This window comes from Engystomops pustulosus, chromosome 4, assembly GCF_040894005.1.
Source record: "Engystomops pustulosus chromosome 4, aEngPut4.maternal, whole genome shotgun sequence".
Classification (NCBI taxonomy): Eukaryota; Metazoa; Chordata; class Amphibia; order Anura; family Leptodactylidae; genus Engystomops; species Engystomops pustulosus.
The window spans coordinates 218,742,780-218,764,596 of record NC_092414.1 but is presented as its reverse complement, the minus strand read 5'-3'; the positions used below and the strand labels follow the sequence as shown (position 1 = coordinate 218,764,596).

General features: G+C 46.1%; 1 pseudogene; it reads right to left on the bottom strand.

Moving 5' to 3' along the window:
- Positions 1-875: 875 nt before the first annotated feature.
- Positions 876-21,488, bottom strand: LOC140128617 (olfactory receptor 11A1-like; annotated as a pseudogene).
- Between the last annotated feature and the right edge of the window lie 329 nt (positions 21,489-21,817).

The window sequence follows — 21,817 nt, the reverse complement described above, 5'->3', positions numbered from 1 at the left end:
TTGTAGTCCTACTTTTTTCACTGTTCCAGAACCGGGAGCCAGCCGAATGTGGCTGCCCTCCCGAAGGTCAGCTGTAGTTTGGGTGGAAGGGAATGGAAATATGGGGGGTCTTTCTGATGAATATTCCAATTTGTGGATAGGATGGAGCAGATTGAGTAATGCTCCTTTATAGGCATTTATATTATGTTATTATTTTAAGTTCTTTCCCAAGCCCATTTTTAGCAGGGCGACTGTATTATTAACCCATTTTGTAGCCCTCTACTGCTTACAACTGCCATTTTACAGCCATTTATGGGTGTTAAAATTCATCACTGATTTCAATGGAATTTGTGTTCGGGCTCAATTTCGGGACCAAGTCCGTGTCCTGCACCAATTTTTCCCCCAATCATCACTAGTATGGATATTCAACACTTTATCCCACAAGCTCTATGCTTGTCAGATATAACCCAAAATAGTCAAAAGTAGCTTGAAAAAAACCATAAAAATCTATACATTTTCTATGAATGTTTAATACGACATATAGCTTGAAGCCAAATATGCAACATAAAAATAGATATTTTCCCTGCCTGGAAAGATACAAGAAAATGTAACACATTTCCTCTGTAGAATAAAGAATAATGAAGAATAATATTTTTGTGCAGAATGGATAAAAATCGGCGATAATAAATATACAATGAACCAGTTGGATTGAGGGAACAAAATTCTACCTTCTAAAGATCAGCTCCTAACAGTGATATCTACCCTCTATGGAGGGAATTGGTTTGCATGATGGTTATGAAGCAGTAGTGACTTAGGATTCTTTCTTCTGCCGAGTGGGCATTTGGAATCAGATATCAGAAAAATGTACCCATAGAATGATGGTGAAAGCTTGAAACTCACTCTACTTCACTCTTTAACTTAAAAACTGTAATGAAGGCTTTTCTGATTTCTTGGTTCCTCAGGCTATAGATAATGGGGTTGAACATGGGAGTAACCACTGTATAAAGCAGAGACAGGATCTTGTTGAGATTGAGTCTATGTTCACCTCTAGGACTAAGGTAGATACTGATGAGGGACCCATAGTAAGAGCAAACTACAGCCAAGTGGGAGCTGCAAGTGGAGAAGGTCTTCTGTCTACCAGTGCGGGATGATATGCCAAGGATGGTGTAGAATATGCAACCATACGTAACTAGGACAAACATAAAAGGTAGCGGGACAATGAAATTTGTTAGAACTAATGTTTCCATTTCAACATCAAAAGTATCAGAACATGAGAGTTCCATAATTGGGGCCAAGTCACAGTAGAAATGGTCAATGATGTCCAAGTCACAGAATTATAACCTGCATAGAAGTATTAGAGTTATAAGTACCAAGAGGAAGCCAAGCATCCATGAGTAGATAACTAGGTGCCAACAGCGGCTGGTCACCATTATCGAGATATATCTCAAAGGGTTGCAGATGGCCAAGTACCGATCAAAAGACATGACAGTAAGCAAATAACACTCAAAACTAGTACAAGATCCAAATATGTAAAACTGGGTAAAGCAGCCGATGAAAGATATTCGGCTTCCTTCTCCTAGTGTGACGTGAAGCATGTTGGGCATGATATTAGTGGTAAACAACAAGTCACATAGTGACAAGTGACATAGGAAGAAATACATTGGTGAGTGGATGAGGTGACTTCTCAATATTAACAAGATGATAAGAAGGTTTCCACATATAGTGAACATATAAATGACCAGAAGGAAAGTGAAGAAAGGTATCTTGAAGTGATGAAGATCCTGGAAGCCCAGAAGGAAAAAACTTGTGACTATGGAATGGTTCCATTGGAGAATTTCCTGATGGAATTATATTATAATAGATCAGGTTATGGTACAAAACACAAATATCAAGCTACTTCTTGGATTGCTGCTACAATTATTAAACTTGGGATTATTCGGCTTAAAAAGTAGATTACCTAATTTGAATAAACAAATATCTGACTGGGCAATTCAGAGGTCTTTCTTATTATCTTTTTATAACTAGGTCTGTGGCCAAGACAAGGGGGCATCCTCTACAACTAGAGGAGAGTCGGTTCTACCATCACCATAGACATGGGGCATCATTTATTCCTAGAGGAGTGGAGGGTCTACCATCACCATAGACAGGGGGGGGGGGGTCCTCTACACCTAGAGGAGAGGTCGTTCTACCATCACCATAGACAGAAGGCAACCTCCACACCCAGAGGAGATTCTACCATCACCATAGACATGTGGCATCCTCTATACCTAAAAGAGAGGTAGTTCTACCATCACCATAGACAGGGGGCATCCTCTACACCTAGAGGAGAGGAGGTTCTACCATCACCATAGACAGGGGACATCCTCTACACCTAGAGGAAAGGAGGTTCTACCATCACCATAGACATGGGGCATCATTTATGCCTAGAGGAGTGGAGGTTCGACCATCACCATAAACAGGGGGCATCATTTATGCCTAGAGGAGAGGCGGTTCTCCCATCACAATAGACAAGGGGCATCCTCTACACCTAGAAGAGAGGCGGTTTTACCATCACCATAGACAGGGGGCATCCTCTACACCTAGAGGAGAGTAGGCTCTACCATCACAATAGACAGGGTGCATCCTCTACACCTAGAAGAGAGACGGTACTACCATCAACATAGACAGGGGACATCATCTACACCTAGAGGAAAGGAGGTTCGACCATCACCATAGACAGAGATGCTTTACTGTTAACGTGAGACTGTGGAACTCTCTGCTGCACATTGTTGTGATGACTGATAATTTATACATTTTCAAGAGGGGTCTGGATGCTTTTTTTACAGAGCAAAAATATCATTATTAATATGGGCTTATGGGAACTAAATAATTGATGTTGATCCAGGGATATCGGCTTCAGGAAGGAAATTTCCCAACTGTAAGATAATTCATATTCCCCTATGTCAAAGCTGACTACCTACTCCTCATAGTACTAACTGCATAGTGCCAATTGTATTTCCTTATAACATTGACACCAACTTAATGTTCCTGTAATACTGTTAGACTTAACATCCCATTAACGTTACCAATCACACCCAACCAGGAAAATGGTGTCATTAGAGATGGGCGAATTTGTTGAAATTCAGTTTGTCCCAATTCGCCAATTTTTTTTAAAAAAATTTGATTTGACTCGAATTGAATCATGACGAATCACTTTAAAAACAAGTATTTCCTGGCTGCAGAGAGCCTGTAGGGTGTTGTAGAACGTTGTGCCATGCTTAAATTTGCATAGGGAGCGTGGTTTGGTCTTCAAACAATGCTATGTTTTAGTATGACACGCACATGACAGCCATGGCTCTTAGGATCGCTTCACTCTTCGATTCCATGTGCACTTACAGAGGCCAACTTCACCAAATAAGCGAAGCGGGAACGCAGCCTGACAAAGTAACGTCTGTGCCAGTTCGAAAGGACTGAGCTGACAGCCAAGATCCCACTATAACATCACAGAGTGCAATCTTTTTACACTGACATGAGATGATTCCATAGATTTCTACAGAACCTGTTCTGTTACACGCGGATACATGTAGAAATCCCCCAAAAGAGTGCAGAGGGTGTCGGCAGTAATTCTGCACTGACGTCACTGATCATTTTGCCCTTCATTTCATCCGTCAGTGTCTGCTTTCGAACAGGTCAATAATCCATCAGTATTGCTAAAGCCAAAATCAAACAGGAATGGATCCAAAACAGAGATGGGATAGTAAATGGGATATTTCATGTACAGTGTGTGTTCTGTATCCACTCCTGCTTTTGGCTATCAATCCGGAGCCTTTCTCATTCCTTCTGACAGATGAAATGAAGCAAACATAGCGGCAACGTCATAGAGCGGTGGAGGGTGAAAACAGCATTATGGAAATCACAGGTTGTTCCAGGGAGACAGCGGTCAGTTGGCAGCAGCATGAGTAAGCCACAGAGTGGCACAATGATAAATTATGGTGTTAGCGGAAACATGGTAGGCCACAGAGTGGCATAATGACAGACCTTGGAGGTGGTGGTGGCAGCAGCAGCAGGAGGCCACAAAGCGGCAGAATGATAGGGTGTGTAGGTGGCGGCAGGAGCAGGGGAACACAAAGCCCACAGCAGAGGAGGCCACAATGTGGCACAATGACGAAGTTTGAAATGAATTTGAAGTTGAAATTTAAATTTGAATTTGAAAGTTACAAACACCACATGCATCCTACATTACAGTTTTCCTGAAAATATCAGGTCTTTGCCAAAAAAGAACTACAAAGGTGGCACCAGCAGCAGCAGCATGAGGTCAGAGGTGTGAAGGTGGCAGCAACATAGTAGGCCACAGAGTGGGAAAATGATAGAGTGTGGAGGTGACGGACAATTCCAGTCCCTGGTAAAGATGGTAGGAGGCAGATGGAGCAACTGGCAGCAGATGTGTGGCATCAGGCGGGTGGCAGCATCAGAATAGTGGCTGAGGCAGGTAGTTAGAACCTCGACTCATTTTTAAACGTTGGGGGAGACGTTATGGCTGATCTAATCTGATGCATTGGGGAGTTGAAATCCTGGCCGATCCAAGCCTGATTCATCTTAACAAAGGTTAGTCTCTCCACATTACGGGTGGACAAGCGGGTTCTCCTTGGGATAACGATGGCCCCCGCCACACTGAACATCCGCTCTGATGCCACACTACTGGCCGGGCAGGACAGCTTCTCTACGGAAAACTCTGCAAGTTGCGGCCACGCATCAAGTTTGGCTGCCCAGTAGTCCATGGGTTACTCTACCTGAGGTGGTAAAGTGCTGTCCAAGTAGGCCTCCACCTGCTGGTACCGGATCTGCTCCATGTCCTGCTGCTGCTGGTGGCGTTTAACCTCCTCACTAGGCGGGTGAAGTAAGCTGCTCATTAAGGAATCCAGACTTAAGCTGCTGCAGATGAAGCTGTTACTGCTCCTACCCCCCATCTCCCCACAGCAGCCGTGGCAGTAGTACTTGAGCGATGACTGCCAGGAATCCCTCGGTCAAACCTCACAGAGGATGGACAATGGTGCACATAGGCAGCTTCCAACTGTGTGCACAGTATTTCTCTATAGTATGCCAGCTGTTTCACCCTCTCAGCAGCTTTAAAAAAGTCACCCATTTTTGACCGGTAGCGAGGGTTCAAGAGGGTGGAGAGCCAAATGTCATCCCTATGCCGGATGTTGACTATTCGGCTGTCACTAGTTAGGCAAAGTAGCATGCTGCGGGTCATCTGCAAGTGACTCTGAGGGACTCCCGGCCTCCATCTCCACCATATACTGCCACGGTGCTTCTGGGTCATCTGTCTCGTCTTCTACCTCCTCCGGATGCTCTTGCTCCTCCTCTCTTGTCACCTAAGTGGAAAAACCACTGATTTCACCAGACTCTGCTTGTGCTCCAATGTCCTCCTCCTCCTCCAGTTCAGCCCCCACCGGACTCATGTGGCCATGAGATGTAGTCTCCACTTCTCCAGTGCCCTGACCAGACAGATTTGGCAGCATCAGTTCCAGGACATATAGCAGTGGAATGATGTTATTCATCCCGCAGTCCTGGCAACTGACAAATAACGTGGCCTTTTTAAGGGCCTGAGCAAACGGCAGGTGTCACGCATGAGCTGCCAGTGGCTGACATCAAAATTAGTGCTTGGCTTTGTAAGAATAGCTGAAGTGTGTGCACAGTGTCCTGGCCATTTTTAAAATGCAGATGGGTGTAAGACTTGAGGAATCTGTTGACAACCAGATTGAACACGCCCGCCATGCAGGGCGCATGGACCATCCCTCCTCGGTGCAGCGCGGACACCATGTTCCTCCCATTGTCTGTCACCATGGTTCTGATTTTTAGTTGTCGCGGAGAAAGCCACACATTGATTTCTCGTTGCATGACGCGGAGCAGTTCCTCCCCTGTGTGACTTTGTTCGCCCAATCAAACCAAGTGTAGAACCGTGTGAAACGACTGTACCCTGCACATGTGGTATGATGGAGCAGCACTTGGGGAGGCTGAGGTGGTGTGGAGAAGGAGGAGGCGGACACTGACGCAGGAGCAGCAGTTTGACGACGTGGAGGAGAAAGCAGCGTCTCTTGTTGAAGTTGTTTGTGTGGCTTGGAGGGAAGTACATTTGCTGTAAAGGACATGTACTGGCCCTGACCATAGTTACAGCTCCACATGTCCGCACTGCCAGGCACCTTGGAAGAAACTGATAAGCTCAAGGACTGTTCCACCTTCTGTTTTACATATTGGTGAAGGGCTGGCACAGCCTTTTTGGAAAAAGAATTTCGGCTTGGAACTCTCCACCTCGGTTCCGCACAAGCAGAGTCCTGCAGAGTCCACGAATTGGAAAAGGAGGGACTGCAATACCAGCAACTTGGACTAGAGCATGGTCAGCTTCTGCACCTTAGGATGGCTGGACGCATACATTTGTCTCTTTGTAATCGCCTTTTTCAACGACTGCTGGCGCCATGCGTAGCGAGGAGCAGGAGCATCCGGACCCGGAGATGATGTCAAAGACAAACAGCTCCCTTCGGCAGAGGTGCTGGAGCCTTAACTGGCTGAAATAACATGTGTGCCACTAGGTGCTGCTGCTGTTGCTGCAGCGGCAGGATGGACCTCCGCATCTGTTCCACGTTTCTCCCAGCCCATTGGATGGTGACGCTGCATGAGTTCATGCAGGGCTGTGGTGCCAACGTTAGCTCCCTGGCCACGCTTCACTTTTTGCCCGCAGATTCTACATATACAAACCCTCGGCTCCTCTGGTGTCTTAACAAAAAACTGCCACACCGCCGAGGTGGTGATTTTAATGCCAACAATCTGCACTAAGCGACTACTTATACCGCTGCCTCTCTGAGCCCTGTACCACTGCTTACTTGGACCTCCGAAGTAGGGTTTTTACCCCGTGGCCATTTGGCTCCCATGCTTATACTGCTGCCACCCTGCTGACTCACCGCCACAGTAGCAACTTGCTGCCCGCTTCGCTGCCTGACGCACAAGCTGACACTTTCTTCGCCTGATGATGATGAATCCCTTGCTACACCCGGCTCCCAAGTGTGATCGGCTACATCATCGTCAATTTGCGTTTCCCGGTCACTGCTACTCTCCCCAACGGTGTCAGTATGCAAAGCCTGCCTACTGCACAAAGCAGAGGATGACTGCCCCATCTCTTCACTGCCAAGCAGCTGCTACTGGTTGAGTACAGGTGAGGGATGCTGACCTGCTCCCGGGCCATGCCAACTAATTGTTGTATCTGACGAACCCACAGACTCTCGGCTGGGGTTGTCAGATGTTATATTTGAGGAATTGGATGACCTAGTCAACCAATCAACAACCTTTGGGTTGTTGATCAACACACTGCCGCTAGATGACAACGGCAGTACTGGCCTCATAGAGTCACCCCTGCTGCGAAGTCCCCTTACAGTGCTGTGACCTCTGCCTGCTCCACCTACCACCTTTCTGTCTGACATAGAGGTTAATCAACTACGTGAATTTGACAATTATTTGTTGCTCTCAAATTTCCAAAAAAAAAGTATTGGAATTTGCATTGTACAGATACCCCACAACAGACACTCTGTAATTGGAGCGAAAATCACTCTATAAACTATGTGGATTTGACACATAAATCTTGCTCTGAACTTTAGCAACAAAAAGTATTGGAATTTGCGTTATACAAATCCCCCAAAATGGACACCCTGGGATTGGAGCAGAAATCACTACAGAAAGTATGTGGATTTCACAATGATTTCTTTCTATTCACTTCAGCAACAAAAAAAGAACTGCTATTTGGGGTATACAGATCCCCCAAATCAAACACCCTGGGATTGGAGCAGAAATCACTACAGAAAGTATGTGGTTTTCACACTGATTTCTTCCTCTTCACTTCAGAAACAAAAAAGAACTGCTATTTGGGGTATACAGATCCCCAAAATCAGACACCCTGGGATTGGAGCAGAAATCACTACAGAAAGTATGTGGTTTTTGCACTGATTTCTTCCTCTTCACTTCAGAAACAAAAAAGAACTGCTATTTGGGGTATACAGATCCCATAAATCAGACACCCTGGGATTGGAGCAGAAATCACTACAGAAAGTATGCGGTTTTCACACTGATTTCTTCCTCTTCACTTCAGAAACAAAAAAGAACTGCTATTTGGGGTTTACAGATCCCCCAAATCAGACACCCTGGGATTGGAGCAGAAATCACTACAGAAAGTATGTGGTTTTCACACTGAATTCTTCCTCTTCACTTCAGAAACAAAAAAGAACTGCTATTTGGGGTATACAGATCCCCCAAATCAGACACCCAGGGATTGGAGCAGAAATCACTACAGAAAGTATGTGGTTTTCACACTGATTTCTTCCTCTTCACTTCAGAAACAAAAAAGAACTGCTATTTGGGGTATACAGATCCCCCAAATCAGACACCCTGGGATTGGAGCAGAAATCCCTACAGAAAGTATGCGGTTTTCACACTGATTTCTTCCTCTTCACTTCAGAAACAAAAAAGAACTGCTATTTGGGGTATACAGATCCCCCAAATCAGACAACCTGGGATTGGAGCAGAAATCACTACAGAAAGTATGTGGATTTCACAATGATTTCTTCCTATTCACTTCAGCTACAAAAAAGAACTGCTATTTGGGTTACACAGATCCCCCAAATCAGACACCCTGGGATTGGAGCAGAAATCACTACAGAAAGTATGTGGTTTTCACACTGATTTCTTCCTCTTCACTTCAGAAACAAAAAAGAACTGCTATTTGGGGTATACAGATCCCCTAAATCAGACACCCTGGGATTGGAGCAGAAATCACTACAGAAATTATGTGGTTTTCACACTGATTTCTTCCTCTTCACTTCAGAAACAAAAAAGAACTGCTATTTGGGGTATACGGACACCCTTGGAGAAAAAATCATTACAGCACAGTACAGTAGAAGCTACTGGACGCTAAGGCAGCACATGCAGAGTGAAGTGCCGAGTAAATGGCTGCCTCTTTTTATAGTCTGTGTGACATCACATAAGCCTGCCGATCGCTGATTGGCTAAAAGGGCTGCACGTGTGATCCAGGGTGTTCATTTCTCCTTCCCAGAGTTCTCTGCCCCATGTAACATGTTTACTTGCGCCCATTTTGGCAATAAAGGAGGGAAAAAAAACTTTGTTCCCACGAATCAGCGTAAGCTTCGGCTTCGTGACGAATCAAATTTTTCCTGAAATTCTAACCGAAGTTAGAATCGTTAGAATCGATTCGCCCATCTCTAATCTCAATCCAAAACCAAACAAAAATCAGAAAGTGTTATACAGTGTTAGGCTACATTCACATGACTATATGGGAGACGTATGTATGGCCGCAAGCTTGCGGCCGTACATACATTCTCCATAGAAGGCAGTGGCTGCATGGAACGATACAGTGCTGCATTGTACCGTTCCATACATGGGGAAAAGATAGGAAATGTTCTATCATTCCCGTAGTACGGCCCGTACACCATGCATTTGTATGGAGAGGGGAGGAGTCACTCCCCATGGCGCCGGACGTATGCCCACCCAGTTGAAGCCATGTGGGCATATACGTTAGTCTAAATGCAGCCTTATACATTCAGGTGAAGTTGTGTCCATGCTGGCGCTGAGTACTGGGTAACACTATCCATATATTAAAGTCAGATCGATTGTGGAATATTTGTGACAAATATGAGGATTTATTAGGATTAACAAATAATGTGGGGTGTATTAGGATGTATGTGGTTTTGTATAGACTTTTCTCGTTCTACAAAGGTCTCTCTATGAAACTACACAGGGTTTTCTAATCCATCATCACAAGCAAGTGGAAAGGAAGTGGCACCACAGCGCAAGTGAAATCTTTCACGCCACCAACATTGCATCAGGTGGACAAATGGGCTATAATATTATAGCCCATATTATAGCCCCTGTTCACACAGCCTCAGGTTCTCTAATGACTAATAAAATTCACAGAGTGAGCTCAAAGAAATCACACCAAGACAAAGTATTGTATAATATCTCAATCTCTGTGAAGTGATACCATGAAATGCTAGGCAGATGTGAGATGCTTTATTTGCATCACAAAGGATTATACAGAAACTTTTAGTGGGGCAGGACCTGGGCTTGGTTAGTTAAAGATAAAGAAGTAATGTCCATAGTCCATTGGTTTGTAAATTATCACATGGGCATCGCAGAAACAAAGGCTCTGTTTTCCCTGGAATTGGTAGCATCGTAAATCAGTCCAGGGAGCCTCACATTCTTCTCTGCACGGGAGTGTGTTATCAATCTTCATCCACAGTTGAGCGTCCTCTTAGTTCCAGCATTTAGCAAGCATATAAAAATAAAAGCATTTTCATAAATTATACAGCAATACTTCACATTATCGTTGCCCATTTGTACATATCTAACAGTGATATAGCATCTTTTACCAATAGAGACTATTTCCTATTATATTCCCTCTTATGTTTTTTGGATATACTAACATCTAGTGTTCAAATTGGATAGTGTCCCGCTCTGCTTTTTATTGCCATCCTCAGTATTTTTCTTTGTTCTTTTGGAAGTATATTTAATTGACTTATTGATGCATTTTTTATGCTTCCAACTGCACCAGCTGTGCTTTTTGTTTTATGTTTTTTTGTGTGCTATATTTTGGATTTAAGCTTTAAATAAAGTGGTATTATTTTACATTATTGTTTTTTTTTCTTTTATTGTTAAGGGTTTGTTTGTCGGGTCAGGGCCGGCTACAGATTTAAGAAGGCCCCTGGGCGACAGAGCCCTAGTGGGCCTCCCCCCGGTAGCCACACTGTCTCCACTACATAGCCACTCTGCCCCCCTCCTAACTACTAAGCCACACTGTTTCCCTATAAGTTACATTCCATAAGCCACACTGAACACCCCATAGCCACACTGTCCCCCCCACGTAGCCACACTGTCCCCCTTACCACATAGGCACATTGTCCCCTCTTACGTAGCCACACTGTTCCCCCCTATGTAGCCACACTATCCCTCTTCCCCCGTAGCCACATTGTCCCCCCCTATGTAGCCACACTTTCCCCCCATAAGCCACATTCCATAAGCCACACTGTCCCCCAATAGCTACACTGTCCGCCCTACATAGCCATACTGCCCCCCTACATAGCGACACTGTCCCCCATAAGCCACATTCCATAAGCCACACTGTCCCCTCCGACTAGCCACACTGCCCCCCACCTATAAGGCACACTGCCCCCCTAACCAAAATCTTGCACTGTCCCCTTTGCCCGTAGCCACACTGTTCCCCCTCCCCCCATAGCAACACTGTACCCCCCATAAGGAACACTGTCCACTCCCCCCATAGCCACACTCTCCCCCCACCCAAAAGGCACATTGCTCCCTCCACCCATAGCCACACTGTCCTCCTCACTATGGGAAAGAAAAAAAAGAATCACCATTCCTAATTCCCCAGCATCAGCACCTGCAGCTGCTTTCATTCTTCAGCATGCGCCCGCTGTACACCCTGGCTTTGAAGCCGGCACACATAATCTGACATCATCATGTTCGCCATCTTCACAGCTGTCGCGTAGTGCAGAGCACCACTTCGGGGGAACTAGGAAAGGTGAGTTTTGCATTCTGCCTCTATGCAGCTCTCCGGACAATCGCAGAATAGAGGCAGAAAGCTACACGAGCTGGAAGGTGATCATTTGTACCAGTGTCTTAAAGCGACATTGTTACAATACATCAGGGGACCCGGGTCAGCCCCACCAGCACCCTGGGCCCCAGCACATGCCTGGGTAAGGCATGTGTTGGCGCCGGGCCTGTGTAAGGTATTACTTTGGTGTATTACATAAGTTTGGTTCCATTATTGTCCTTTCTCTATACATAAAGCTTTTTTGGTTATATTGAGGTTTATCTTGCATAGTCCCCTCTCCTCTGGCCCAGTTTAATAAATTCTTGCCGTACCATGTTCTGGTCTCATAGGACATAAGGAAGGTGTCAGCATATCAGGTCTCTGATGTGATGTGGGTCCAAATCATTGTATATAGCAAATGCTGGAAGAACCACACATGACACACACACACTTGTGCCTCCCAATATGACTCCAACTTTATTTGCCCCGGGGAACTTCACAAAACATGTATAAGGGTTTCCTAAAGAAATGTACAACTTCTCACATTTTATCATGGGACAGGATGATGTATAAAAAATCTGAGACAAGTTAGTGTCTGAGTAGTTAGCTCAAAACGCGTCAGTCTTTTCCTGCGACTTGTGCATGTGGATTTTATGGCTCCAATAAAGAACTGATCATTTGCAAGAAACCAGGTGCCGGAGGATTCTTTTCTGTGTTAGTAAATGGATTCCGTTCTGTCCCACAGGCTCCGCCCTGTGGGTGGAGTGATGATATGAACCGACATTGCACATGGAGCCAGGATATATTCTGCTGGCAGCCGGAACAGCTGTAGGAGGTGTGGCAATAGGAACGGCAGCCAGACGGTCAGTCAGGGGGGGGGGCATGGACACTCCTGAAGAGGGAGGGGGATATTTTATTTAAATATTCATCTAGCTGTGGCTGCGTACACCCGACATAAGTGCAAGCTCAGCAGGTTTACTGTACAGTACAGAATCCAGAGAGATTAGTTTCCATTAGAGTAATTTTTTCAGAAGTTTTCATATGACACTTTTGTAAGAGAGAGTAGTGAAAGGGTCGGACAGAGATTTATAGTAGCAAAAAGTAGTGGGTCAGGCAAGAGGAGACCAACTCAGGGCAACACGTGGCTCAGTGGTTAGCATTATAGCCTTTTAGCGCTGGGGACCTGGGTTCAAGTCTCAGGGTCAACATCTGCAGAGAGTTTGTATGCTCTCTCTGTGTTTGCTTGGGTTTCTTCTAGGTCCTCCGGTTTCCTCCCACACTCCAAAAACATACTGGTAGGATGATTAGATTGTGAGCCCAATTGGGGACAGGGACTGATTTGGCAAACTCTGTGCAGTGCACAGACTGAAGGTAGGTGGGTAATGACCAGTCACCTACCTCTTGTGGCCCCATGTTTTACAGCAATTTCGATTGTGCACATTTCTTTATTCTATGTCAGTCGTTACAAAAACTAGAATAGAATTATGTTATTTTCTTACTATTACTACTGCAGGACCAAACACTCCGGAGACTCGTATAATAATGAGCCTGAATTACTGAGGGGATGAGGTGGAACCTGAGGGAACATCCACGAGTGTCTAACACTAATTGGAGGACCATCTCATTTCTCACATGGAAAAACTCCATGTGTATAATAAATCCAGTCACAGTAAACTCCAGCTTGTACATTACAATACAAAATAACAAAAGTTTAAAATAAATATTATTAACCCCTTAATGGCCACTGTATCATGATTTAATACTGGCCATTAAGGGTCCTGTAAGTGTTTGACTCCTGCCCCCCCCCCCCCCTCCCCTTCCCGGAGAGCTAACTATAGGACCAGCGCTTATTTAAGCCTAAGTGTAGAATAAATTTAAAAAGTAAAAAAAAAATAAAGCACAAAAAAACAACATACTTGGTATCACCTCTTCTGTATAAATCTGTGCAATAGATCAAACGCAATATTGATCCCACATGGTAGACAGAGTTAAAAAAAAAAATTATGTAATATGTAATTTTACATAAAAAATCCTAATAAAAAATGTGATTAAAAAAGTAATGTGTCCCAAAATGACACAACTGAAAATAACCACCCTTTTCACAAAAAAAAAAAAAAAAAAAAAGCCCTCAACAAGCTCTATCAACAATAAAAATACAGAAGCTACGCTGGTTGTTAAAAACTAAAAAAAAAAATGCAATTTTCTCCAATATTGGTTTTGCTCAGCAAAATCGAACAAAAAAAACCACATCACCACATCCCAAAATGTGCAATCTATAAAAATATAAAAAAAACGGTTATTCCTGGTGGTGAACCCCCGTAACGGAAAGATGTGCTCAAATGTCCGAATCAACACTTTTTTTGCCATTTCCCAACAAATAAAAACATAATAAAAAATGGTAGCAATGAAAATATCAGCTCGTCCTGAAAAACAATGACACCTTAACCAGTATGAAAAAGTATTTTTGTAGTCAGAATATGGTAAAGGTACCGTATATACTCGAGTATAAGCCGACCCGTGTATAAGCCGAGGCCCCTAATTTTACCACAAAATAATGGAAAAACCTATTGACTCGAGTATAAGCCGAGGGTGGGAAATGCATTGGTCACAGCCTCCCCAGTATATAGCCAGCAAGCCCCTGCCCCAGTGTATATAGCCTGCCAGACCCTGCCCCAGTGTATATAGCCAGCCAGCGCCTGCCCCAGTGTATATAGCCTGCCAGCCCCTGCCCCAGTGCATATAGCCTGCCAGCCCCTGCCCCAGTGTATATAGCCTGCCAGACCCTGCCCCAGTGTATATAGCCTGCCAGCCCCTGCCCCAGTGTATATAGCCTGCCAGCCCCTGCCCCAGTGTATATAGCCTGCCAGCCCCTGCCCCAGTGTATATAGCCTGCCAGCCCCTGCCCCAGTGCATATAGCCTGCCAGCCCCTGCCCCAGTGCATATAGCCTGCCAGCCCCTGCCCCAGTGTATATAGCCTGCCAGCCCCCGCCCCAGTGTATATAGCCAGCCAGCGCCTGCCCCAGTGTATATAGCCTGCCAGCTCCTGCCCCAGTGCATATAGCCTGCCAGCCCCTGCCCCAGTGTATATAGCCTGCCAGACCCTGCCCCAGTGTATATAGCCTGCCAGCCCCTGCCCCAGTGTATATATCCTGCCAGCCCCTGCCCCAGGGTATAAAGCCTGCCAGCCCCTGCCCCAGTGTATATAGCCTGCCAGCCCCTGCCCCAGTGTATATAGCCTGCCAGCCCCTGCCCCAGTGTATATAGCCTGCCAGCCCCTGCCCCAGTGTATATATCCTGCCAGCCCCTGCCCCAGTGTATATAGCCTGCCAGCCCCTGCCCCAGGGTATATAGCCTGCCAGCCCCTGCCCCAGTGTATATAGCCTGCCAGCCCCTGCCCCAGGGTATATAGCCTGCCAGCCCCTGCCCCAGTGTATATAGCCTGCCAGCCCCTGCCCCAGTGTATATAGCCTCCCAGCCCCTGCCCCAGTGTATATAGCCTGCCAGCCCCTGCCCCAGTGTATATAGCCTCCCAGCCCCTGCCCCAGTGTATATAGCCTCCCAACCCCTACCCCAGTGTATATAGCCTGCCAGCCCCTGCCCCAGTGTATATAGCCTGCCAGCCCCTGCCCCAGTGCATATAGCCTGCCAGACCCTGCCCCAGTGTATATAGCCTGCCAGACCCTGCCCCAGTGTATATAGCCTGCCAGACCCTGCCCCAGTGTATATAGCCTGCCAGCCCCTGCCCCAGTGCATATAGCCTGCCAGCCCCTACCCCAGTGCATATAGCCTGCCAGCCCCTGCCCCAGTGCATATAGCCTGCCAGCCCCTGCCCCAGTGCATATAGCCTGCCAGCCCCTGCCCCAGTGTATATAGCCTGCCAGCCCCTGCCCCAGTGTATATAGCCTCCCAGCCCCTGCCCCAGTGTATATAGCCTCCCAACCCCTACCCCAGTGTATATAGCCTGCCAGACCCTGCCCCAGTGTATATAGCCTGCCAGCCCCTGCCCCAGTGCATATAGCCTGCCAGCCCCTACCCCAGTGCATATAGCCTGCCAGCCCCTGCCCCAGTGCATATAGCCTGCCAGCCCCTGCCCCAGTGCATATAGCCTGCCAGCCCCTGCCCCAGTGCATATAGCCTGCCAGCCCCTGCCCCAGTGCATATAGCCTGCCAGCCCCTACCCCAGTGTATATAGCCTGCCAGACCCTGCCCCAGTGTATATAGCCTGCCAGACCCTGCCCCAGTGCATATAGCCTGCCAGCCCCTGCCCCAGTGTATATAGCCTGCCAGACCCTGCCCCAGTGTATATAGCCTGCCGCCGCTGCCAGACAGATCACACAGAAGATATACAGGGGTCACCGGAAAGGTGAGTTTAGATATATTAATTTTTTTGACTCGAGTATAAGCCGAGTTTGGGTTTTTCAGCACATTTTTTGTGCTGAAAAACTAGGCTTATACTCGAGTATATAAGGTAATCATTTTTAAATTTTTTGTAAAACCTATTAACACTAGAGATAGGTGAGCACTAAAATGCACGGGTGCTCGTTATTCGAGACAAACTTTTCCAGATGCTCGAGTGCTCGTCTCGAATAACGAGCCCCATTGAAGTCAATGGGAGACCCGAGCATTTTTTTGCTAAAACAGAACAGTAAAAGAACACAGTGCTTAATGACATATTCCAGATGTTTCCTGATGTTTTGTTTTGCTTCACATTGCAGGTGTGCGCGCGTGTCTCCCGGTTCGGAGATGTTCGGAACATCAGGAATGTGAAGAATATTGTTCTTTCAATGTGTTCTGCACTTACATGCTCCTGTGTTCACTGTTTTTAATGTTTTAATTCTATTCTTCACATTCCAGATGTTCCGCACATCTCCGAACCTAGCGGGAGACACGCGCGCACCCCTGCAAAGTGAAGAATAGTGTTATTTCAATGTGTTCTTACAAGCAAAACATCAGGAAACATCTGGAATATTTTATTAAACAATAAAAACACTGTTCTTCACTTAATTTAATGCTCGATCGCGAGCAGGGGAAATACTCGTCCGAGTAACGAGCCGGTCCGAGTATGCTAATACTCCACCCAGCAGTATACTCGCTCATCTCTAATTAACACCTAATAAAACCTATATAAATTTATTATCCCTGTGATGGTACCAAACCAAAGAATATACTAGAGATGCCATATGGAATGTACACTGAAAGACATACAAGCAGAGCGCACAAGAAAATGGCGCAAATGAGGTTTTGTGTCAATTTTATCGCATTTTGAATTATATTTCCACTTCCCAGTACAAGGGATGGAATATAAAATACTGTCACTAGGAAGGACAATTTGTTACACAGAAAACAAGCCCTCACACAGCTCCGTACACAGAAAAATAAAAAAGTTACTGATTTAAGTAGGGAGCGATAAACAGAAAGTAAAAAGGAAAAAGACCATCAGGGGTTAATATGCCCCCCGATACCACGTGATAAAAAGTTTACAAATTCTCTGGGATAAAGGTTTATGGTACCTGAGGCCACGGTCACACTCGTGATCACATATTTTGGTAACATTGGGGCACATTTACTTACCCGGTCCATTCGCGATCCAGCGGCGCGTTCTGTGTGGAGGATTCGGGTCCACCAGGTGGCGCTGCTGCGCTGAAGTTCATCGCAATGCACTGAATTTCACCAAGCCGGGCCGAGTGCAGGTAAGCGCGTGTCCAGTGTTTTTTTTTTTTTAATTCGGCAGTTTTTCCGAATCCGTCAGTTTTGCATTCAGCCACGCCCACCGATTTCCGTCGCGTGCATGCCGGCGCCGATGCGCCACAACCCGATCGTGTGCGCCAAAAACCCGGGGCAATTCAGGGAAAATCGGCACAAAACGGAAAAATTCGGGTAAATCGCTGTAAAAACGCGATTCGGCCCCTTAGTAAATGACCCCCATAGTGTTTTTAACACAATAATTAAATCAAAGTAAATGCAATCTTACCTTAATGGGGGTCATTTACTAAGGGCCCGATTCGTGTTTTCCCGACGTGTTACCCGAATATTTCCGATTTGCGCAGTTTTTTCCTGAATTGCCCCGGGATTTTGGCCCACACGATCGGATTGTGGCGCATCGGCGCTGGCATGCACGCGACGGAAATCGGGGGGCGTGGCCAAACGAAAACCCGACGGATTTGGAAAAACCGCCGCATTTTTAAAAAAAAAAGTGTTGCGGGACTAGTGCTTACCTTCATCCAGGATAGGATCGTGAACTCCAGCTCGTTCCGATGCTCTTCAGCGCAGCAGCGCCACCTGGTGGGCGTCGGAGGAACTGCCTTAGTGAATCCCGGCTGGACCCGAATCCACCGCAGAGAACGCGCAGCTGGATCGCGAATGGACCGGTTAAGTAAATCTGCCCCAATGTGCGATCACAGGTGGAGCCTTTGGATTGTTTTTCAAAATGCAACCAAAATGCCATGTGTGAATGTGGCCTCAGGGGCTCTATAAACACGTCATGGCACCTGAAAACTATCCTGCCCTACAAAAGCTCAATGGCTCCTCCCCTTCCACGCTTTGCCATGTGTCCTGACAGTGGGTTACATCCACATGTGGCATCCTCTTACTCAGAAAAACTGCTCAATATATTCCTAGATCATTTCCTACTATTATTCAGTTAATGTGGGTAAATTTTGCGGCTGAATGAATGTATCAATGATAATTATTAGTGAATGCCAAATCGAACCTTCATTTTGTTTGAAATTCTGTAAAATACATAAAGGGTTAACAAGCTTCCTACCTGCTGCTCTGAATAGTTTGAGGGGTGAAGTTAATAATAATTCATTTATTTATATAGCAAACACAGATTACCAAATGCACAGAGTTTGCCAAATTGGTCCCTGTCCCCAATTGGGCTCACAATCTAATCAACCTTCCAGTATGTTTTGGAGTGTGGGGGGAAACCAGAGGACCCGGAGGAAACCCACGCAAATACGGAGAGAACGTATAAACTCTTTGCAGATGTTGACCTGGGTAGGACTTTAACCCATGACCCCAGCGCTGCAAGGCAGAAGTGCTACCCACTGAGCCACTGTTAATAGAATGGGGTGATATGTGTGTGTGTGTGTGGGGGGGGGGGGGGGGTTCTATTAACAGAACTTCCAAAACCCTATAGAAATTAAATGGTCCCTAAAATAATCTAAAATTGTTTTGAAAATGAGAGAGAATTCTGTTGGATTTGTGATCTTTCTAGTGTTGTAATAAAACAAAAGGACACTTCTAAAATGACGCAAACGCAAAGCTGAGGGATGGGAAATGTTAGTAACTAATTTGGGAAGTAAGAAAACCAGAACATTTTGAAGTTTGAAAATAGCTATTTTTTTTTCAAAATGTTTATCAAATTAATCTTTTTTTCATAAATAAATGTTAAATATATCAAGCAAACTGTAAGTGCAAAATGTAATGGAAAAACAAACTCAGAAACACTTGTAAAAAACCAGCGCTTACCATGCGCTCGCCTCTCCTTCACTTCCTATGTAGCCGCGCGAACGCGCGCATGGTAAGTGCCGAGCGTGTACCTCCCTGCGCCGGCTATAAAGTTTAAAAAGTGTTTTAAACCGCAATACCGCGGTTTAAAACACTAACAAAAATAAGCTCCGGCACCAGCTCACCCTGAGCTCACCCTGAGCTCACCCTGACCTCACCCTGACCTCACCCTGACCTCACCCTGAGCTGGTGCCCGGTATTGCCATCGGAAACCTGCCACTTCAAGTGGTAGGTTTCCTTTAAAGCTTCTAAAGTAATAACCGGATAAATTGGCACGTGCTGGTTTTGCAAAAAAGGCCTTGGTCATCAAGACGCAAATGAGCTTAGTCACTAAGGCCCCTTCTGCACTCGATGAACTCGCAACGCGTGCTACTCGGATCGCACGGCCCGAACGCTGCACACCGGGACTGAACTGACATGCTGAGTTCAGTCCCGGTGTGCAGCGTTCGGGCAGAGAGGTGGGAGCAGCACGCGTTGCGAGTGTGATGCGAGTTCGTCGCATCACACACGTGAGTGTAGAAGGGGCCTAAGGGATTAACTGATGTGTTGAGAAGCCTTTTAAAGAAAATTTACCATCAAAATCAAGCATGACAAAACCATGGACACTTACTTGTACTAGGGTGGTTCAATAAGTCCCTGAGGGAAGTTGGTGTTATCATCGTGTGCCGCCATCTATCAAACGAAGGCAGCCATTGGAGTAAGACGTGTTTCGTGATTTTCGCTAAGATGGAAAATGCGCAGTATAGTTCGGTAATTCACTTTTTGTTTTTGGATGGGAAAAAATGCGAGGAGATAAAAGTTGGAAGCTGTTTATGGGGACACTTCGCCATCTGTGACCACACTTAGATATTGGTTCAACAAATTTAAACGTGAGCGATCATCCGTTTTTGATGAGGAGCTAGCAGGACGCCCGGCAGACGTGGTTACCGAGGAAACAAAAGTGCATGAAGTAGCAGAGGCCGTAGGTGTGTCGACCGGAACGGCAATTAATATTTTACATGATAAGTTGCCGATGAAATAATTGTCGGACTGATGGGTGCCGCGATTGCGGTGGACAACAACCCGATGCGGCTGGTAACTTAGAAGCAGTGTTTGGATCAATTTAAGCGAGATCCGAAGGAGTTTTCGCGTCGAGTTGTCACCATTGATGAAACCTGGATTCATCATTACACACCAGAAACTAAGCAACAATCAGAACAATGGATTTCTCCCTGTGAATCTGCTCCAAAGAAGGTGAAGACGGTCCCATCAGCCTAAAAGGTATTGGCAACGATTTTTTGGATGCGAACGGCGTCATCCTCATGGATTTTTTAGAAAAAGGTAGAACGATCACTCGACAATACTACAGTGAGTTATTGGACCGCTTCGACAAAAAATTGAAGGAGACACGGCCGCAATTGGTGAAAAAGAAGGTGCTGTTTCACCAAGATAACGCACCAGCACATTCATCCAGAATCGTCGCCGTCAAACTGCATCAATTGTGTTATGAATTGTGGCTGCAAGACCCGCCCTCTCCCCCCCCCCCCAATTGTCAGCCTGCGACTTTTTCTTGTTCCCTAACATGAAGAAATGGCTTGTGGGAAAAAAATCTAGCTCAAACGAGGAAGTCATTGCCGAGACAGGGGCATATTCTGGAGGGTTCGACAAATCCTATTTTTTGGAGGGGATAAAAAAATGGCAAGAACATTGCGAGAAGTGTATCTTTCTAAAAGGGGACCAAAATATTTTTTTGAAAAAAAAGGTGTCTTAATTTCTAACATGAGTACTTATTGAGCGCCCTCGTAGATCGTGGCACCAAAAGTATAATAATCTTTTTATTTACATTTTGCCATCCATGGATTCTTCCTTTCTAAAGCTTTTAAAATCATGCTAATGAGCCAAAAGGGCTCCTAAGGTTGTTACCAGAGCCCCTCTGCGCTGTCGCTTCACAGGCTGTTACACAGTGCAATAGCAAGTAGGGGGTCTGTTAATGCCCTCAGATGGTCATGGGTGCCCTTGCGATCCATGTCACGGATCACGGGCACACCTGTGCCCCTCTCTGTGGCATGGTACCCCTGGCCCTCACTTATCTCTCCACGAGCCTGCTTCCCATCGCGTTCTCTAGGATTTAAAGGGCCAGCGTCCCTCTGATTGGTGCTGGCACTTCTGGGTTTGCTATATAATCCAGCGGCTCCCATCATTCCCGGCGGGATATTCCCTAGGTTTCCCAAGCTGACCCAAGCCATTCCTGTGAAGTAAAAACTTCTCTGTGTTCCTGCGTTCCTGTGTTCCTGCATTCCTGAGTTCCTGTGTTCCAGTCTGTTCAAGTCTGTTCCGTGTCCCAGCCTGCTCCCATGTTACTGCTGTGAGTTCCAGGGTTCCTTCCAGTGCTATACTCTCGCTGTCATCCCAGGCTTGTACTGTGTTCTGCATTGCTACCTTGGCTGCCACCGCGGGCTAGTGGCACCTGTGGAACGACCTGGTGGCACCCTGCCGCAGCAAGACCATCCCGCTTTGTGGCGGGCTCTGGTGAAGACCTATTGCCACTTAGACTCCGGTTCCAGGTGTTGGCTAGTACCATCTCCTGCGGGGTTCACTGACCCAAGAACCCTGACAGTAAAATCCGGCAATGGACCCCTCCAAGGAGCCGAACCCCTCCAAGGAGCCACATTGGGTACTGTCTGATCTTTTTAGCATGGTCGACCGGCAGTCTCAGCAGATTGCTTCTCAAGGAGACCTACTAGGCAAAGGTGCCGCCACGC